Source organism: Pongo abelii, chromosome 4 (assembly GCF_028885655.2).
Source record: "Pongo abelii isolate AG06213 chromosome 4, NHGRI_mPonAbe1-v2.0_pri, whole genome shotgun sequence".
NCBI classification, from domain to species: domain Eukaryota; kingdom Metazoa; phylum Chordata; class Mammalia; order Primates; family Hominidae; genus Pongo; species Pongo abelii.
Genome location: NC_071989.2, coordinates 17,931,553 through 17,937,600, shown reverse-complemented (window position 1 = coordinate 17,937,600; position 6,048 = coordinate 17,931,553). Strand labels below are relative to the sequence as shown.

The 6,048-nt window shown below is 44.1% G+C and overlaps 1 pseudogene; it reads left to right on the top strand.

Moving 5' to 3' along the window:
- The first annotated feature begins 1,001 nt into the window (after nt 1-1,001).
- LOC129059344 (histone H3.X-like) lies at nt 1,002-1,444 on the top strand (annotated as a pseudogene).
- Nucleotides 1,445-6,048: the final 4,604 nt, after the last annotated feature.

Below are 6,048 nucleotides of genomic sequence, written 5' to 3'. Positions count from 1 at the left end.
TCCCAGTTCACTTCATCCTCATGGGACCTGATGAAGACCTCATGATCTCAAGCCTTGGTGTTTTTCCACAGACATGTAAGTTGTCTAACGTGCAACTTGTTTTTGTTTTTGTTTTGAGATGGAGTGTCACTTTGTCACCCAGGCTACAGTGCAGTGGCGTGATCTCGGCTCACTGCAACTTCCTTCCCCCAGGTTCAAGCGATTCTCCTGCCTCAACCTCCCAAGTAGCTATGATTACAGGTGCATGCCACCACGCCTGGCTAATTTTTTGTATTTTTGGTAGAGACGGGGTTTCACCAAGTTAGCCAGGATGGTCTCAGTCTCTTGACCTCATGATCCACCCACCTCGGCCTCCCACCCAAAGTGCTGGGATTACAGGCGTGAGCCACCGTGCTTGGCCTAACATGCAACTTTAAGCAACTATTTCCTTGATGTAAATAAAATGTCAACTTTCAGAATCCATTCGGCACAAAAAACATTAAGTGACAGCTCTCATTTACCATCCCTCCCACAATGCACAATCCAGAGGTCAGTCCCTCTCTTGGGTGAGGAAGAATGCAGGCACTTAATGGGCTTTCACAGCCTTGATTAGGTTAAGCATCTGCTGAAGCACAGAACCTGGTGGAAGGTAGCTGGGTGGGTCTAATGCAATCATCCAAGCCTCTTATAAATGAGTGAATTTGGCTGAGATCACAGAGATCTCCAGCTAGAGCAAGACTGCCTGGGAGAAAGATTCCCCACTGCTGTGTTTAGACCTAGGAATCCCAAGGCCACTCAAGGAGACTGAATACAGGGACCTCGGACCACTGATCAGTGAGCTGGTAAGTATGGGGCTGGGTTGGAAGGGGCTAAGTGTACGGGAGCATCTTCTGCATAGATCCCAACACACAGACTCTCTGAATCCTGCCCACAGCCCCACCACCGTTGCTGTCTGGTACCAGCACTGCCTCCAGTTCACCAGGCTCAGCCCAGTGACAAGGGAGAGGCCACAGCCCTACACCATGGCTCACATTAAGCAGACCGACCACAAAGCCACCACCTGGCAGGCCCCCAGGAAGCCCCTGGCCACCAAAGCTGCCAGCAAGAGGTTCCTGGCTACACAAGGGATCAAGAAGCCTCACCGCCACAGGCTTGGTACCCTGATGCTGCACAAAACCAGGAAGTACCAGAAGTCCACGCAGCTGCATCTGCACAAGCTGACCTTCCAATGCCTAATGGGCGAGATCGCCCAGGCCATCAATCCAGACCTGTGCTACCAAAGCACGGCCATTGGTGATTTCAGGGGAACAGCGAGGCCTACCTGGTCCCCCTCTTTAAAGACAACAACCCATGTGTTATCCATGCCTGGCGTGTCACAATTATGCCCAGAGACATGCAGCTGCCCCGCCACCTCCGCGGAGAGGGTGCTGAGGAGCCCACGCTCCTGGGAAATGCTGCACTCTAGATGGCTTCGATCTCCTTTGGTTGTGTTTTTCAACGTCTCTGTGTTAATCATAGTTCTGATATTAGCAGTTCTCTTCACTTTTGGTTTTATGTCCCTCATGGGGTCCAAAAGTAGCCCTGCACATGATTAGGAGTAACAACACAGGCAGATATAACGGGTATGAGTGTTTCTGTTTTCTTTTGTTTGTAAACTTTCCATCTACATTGAGAGTCTAATGCATTCATGTCAACTGGGAATTTCTCACTGAACGCCTTTCAACAGTTCAAATCAAGAACAATTGTGAAAAAATTTGTTCATTAATATTATTGAAAACCAAATAAATTTCTTATTGGTGGCAAATAAATAATGTCTCCTGCATTTGGTCAAACAGCAGATGAGATCCACACTTTGACTTTTCCTATATGCAGCTCCATATTCTCAACGTTCCCTGTCTCCTGGGCTATTCCTGTGTTTCTTTGCTATGAACATACATTACACCCTACTTTCTAAAATGTGAATAGAGTCTCTATACACAAGTCATTTCATGTTATGGGAGGCAAAAAACAGTCTGGGTCTGTTTGTGGGTGGGAAATGGAGAGAGGCACCCGTTAGAAGTCTGATGCAGTCCATCAGCAACAGCTGAGCATCCTAGAACGTGGTCATAGCCATGGCCATGGCTGGAATGATACAGGTCTTGGTTAAGGAAGTGGTAGGAGAGGCCCTGGTTGTGTTTGAGATGTGGGGAGACATGCCCCACTGCAGCCCAAGCATTGGAGTGAGACCTGTCTCAGGGGACAGCCCAGTGACCATTTCCCAAACACCTACTACAAAACAAAGTCATCTTCCTCTGGGCCCCAGCCTAGAAAGAAAGGCCTGATCTTCGAGGAGAAAGTACTGGTTCCAGTCTTTCTATGACAGAGCCCTCTGTAGGCTGGAGCTTCAGTATCTCAGCCCATCCTGGACTTATCCATGACTTAACATCTTTCTTACATCTTACATTAGTCTCACCCAGATGAAGGCAACAGCCTGATTAATAATGTCATCCAATCATATGTGTATCTCAGATGGGGCACAATGGCTTATTTCTAAGATCAGAGAGCATTTTGGGAGACCGGGATTGGTGGATCGCTTGAACTCAGGAGTTCCAGACCAGCATGGGCAATATGACAAAACTTCCTCTCTACAATTAAAATGGGGAAAAAAAAAAAAGCTAAATGTGGTGATTGGTGCCTGCTGTTTCAGCTACTCCAGAGGCTGAGGTAGGAGGATCTCTTGAGCTCCAGAAGTGGAGATTACAGTGAGCTGAGATGGAACAACCGCCCTCCTACCTGGCTGACAGAGTGAGACCCTGGCTCAAGAAAATAACAATCATTATCATCATGTTTGGGTCTCTGAGGTCCATGTATGAGGAGGCATTGTTCCAGGGCTTCCTAGTTGGAAGAACAAAGGTACATGGGCCTTGAGCATCCTTTGGATGGGGAGCTGTTTTCAGAGAGAAGAAAGAAACCCTTTTAAGAGACTATGGTGGATTCATACCAAATCCTGAAGTGGATATAACTCAGGATTTTTGCTCATATGTGATTTTAAAGAGATACAGCAAAGTCTTCCCTTACAATACTCTATCCTGAAGGTGCTGGGCTTCCTAAGAGTACTGGAGTAGTTGCCCTTGGAAACATTTAGTGCCTTTCCATAACTTTTCCTGGGGAATCAAGCACCTCTTTTCCAGCTTGTAAAAATAAAAATGAAATTTAAAAACTTTTCTTCTCTAAAATGACTCTTTTTACTTTCCTACCAAGACTGTTTCATGCCGGGGAGTGATGTTTGATGATGTCAGAATGATAACACACTCTGGGAGCCGCATGGAAAACTAAGAGAAGCAAAGACCCCAGATACCCCGTCTCATCTGGGCACTCCTTTCCACGCCTTCACCTCCAAGGAATGGCCCCAGTGTAAACTAGGTTTATGGCTGAAATAACATGTTTCTTTCTGTTTGTGCTTCTCTAAAACAGAAATACATATGATGACAATATATATTCATACTAGGTAATGTTCAATTGTTACTTGATTTTCCAAATTATTCTATAAGAACACAAAAATTAGAAATAAAATTCCCTCTCAGTGTAGGATTTGACCATTCAATATTTTGTGTAATTGAACATTATTTGTAATTCTACTGACATGTAATTGATCCAATATCCTGAATATAAGAAAAACGGTAACAAATGTATAACCTGCTAGAAGAAAACAGGGGATATCCTCATTGACAATGGTTAATCCAATGATTTTTGGAATATGTCCCAAAAGCAGAGACAGCAAGAGGGAAAATACATAAATGGATTGCATCCAAATGAAAAACAAAAAATCCGCAGAGCCGACAAAACAATCAACACCATGAAGAGACAGAATCATAAAGAGAGAAAATATTTGCAAACCCTACATCCAATAAGGAATTAACTATTTACTGTCCCAAATATACCAGGAACTCCAAGGACTCGAAACCGAGAAACAATACAATTTAAAAACTGGGCAAAGGAACTCAATAATAGACATTTCTGAAGAGAAGCCATGAAAGTGGCCAGCAGGTATATATCCATATATACCTGCTGTTACTGGTATATATGTATACTCAACATCACTAATTTCCAGAGAAATGCAAATAAAAACTGAAAGAAGATAACACCTTATGTTCATTAGAATGGCTATGATCAAAACATCAAAGGACAACACTTGTTGCTGAGGATGTGGAGGAAAGGGAGCCCTTGCATTATTCCTAGGAATGTAAATTAGGGCAGCCATTATAGAAAACAGTATGGACCTTCCTCCACAAACTAAATAAATACAGCTACCATATGATCCAGCAAGCCCACACTGGGAGGTGTATATCAAAAGGAAATGAAATCAGTCTATTGGAGAGATATCTGCACTCCCACATTGATTGCAGCACTACTTACAAGATCTAAGATAGGGAATCCACCTAAATGTCCAAAAGCAGATAACAGGAGGAGGAAAATCTGACATAGATACACAAGGGAATACTATACAGCCTTAAAGAAGAAGGAAATCTTGCCATTTCTCACACATGGAGAACATCATGCTAAGTGAAATAAGTCAGGCATAGGTAGGAACATAAATACCACATAATCCCAATGCTATGTAGAACGTCACAAAGGTAGTCTGATGGATGTGAAAGAGAAGAAAGGTGGTTGTTTGGGGCTGTGGTGGCAGGGGGTGGGGAATTTGAGAAGACATTGGTCAAAATACACAACATTTCAGTTACATAGGGGGAATAAGTTCAAGGATTATTGGATAACATGATGACTATAGTTAACAATAGATCGTATTTTTGAAAAATGCTATTAACATGGATGTGCAGTGTTCTCACCACGGTAATATATATGTGAGGTAATGAATGTCAATTACCTAGATTTAGACATTAGACAATGTGTACATACTTTAAAACAGCATTTTCTACATAAGAAATATATACAACGAGATGTGTCCACACTTTAAATATGAATACACAAGTCAATAGTTGAGTGGTTGCAAGGGACCGAGAGTGAAGGAGAAGTGCAGAGACTGGACAGAGTACGATTGCAGGGAAGTGAAACTAGTCCATAGAATACAATAATGGTGGATAGATGTAATTATGCCTTTGCTTGAATCCATGGAATATACAACACCCAAGTGAATCCTAAGGAGAGCAATGGAGCTGGAGTCAGAGTGATGGGTCCACGTAGGTTGAAAGGTTGTAGACAACGTACCACTCTGGGGCAGAAAGTTCATAGTGAAGGGTGCTATGCATATGTGTGGTGAGAGGATATTGGGGACCTATGTTCCTTCTGCCCAATTTTGGCATGAACCTAAAGGTTTGTTACAAAATGAGCTCTATTTTTAAAAGAGAAATGTGAACTTATTTTGTGAGTATTGATTATCCTGGAAATTTCTGTTCTGTGTGTGGTATATGCATTCCATGCATGGGCATTAAATTAATACTATAAGTTATCAGAGAAGCCTGTGCACCGTGTATTGAAATAGGAGCCTTCGGTTGGTGTGTTGTTTATTTGTTTGTGTTCTTTACTCTGCTTTGCTTTTACTCATGAAGCCAATAGTATGAAGGTAGCTGCTGAGACCTCGGTTCAGCAGCTCAGTGAACTCAGGGCTGGATTCACGGGGCTTCATGGCATTTCCAAAGCAGGCAATGGAAAGAAGGCTCATCCCCTCCATCAAGGTAAAAAAACACCCAGGGAGGGCTTCAGTGATAGGCACATATGACCATTAGATCAAAAAGCCTCAGCTTCCCCTGAAGGCTACGCGCAGATTTCCATGAATGTCACTTTGGGAGAGAAAAATGCTCCCAGAGCATCCCTGATACAGGAGTGCCCATTTCGGTTTGCCTCTTTTCCTGCTGGTAAGTCTGGGGTGGGTTGGAAGGGGCTCAGTGTGTGGGAGCATCTTGTACATGGATTTCAACTTACAGGCTCTCGGAATCCTGTCCACAGCCCCCCCGCCCTTGCTCTCTGAGGCCAGTGCCGCCTGCAGTGGGCCAGGCTCAGCCCAAGGAGAGGGGAAAGGCCACTGCCCGCCCCCATGAGGCTCATCAAACAGACCGCCCGCAAAGCCACCAC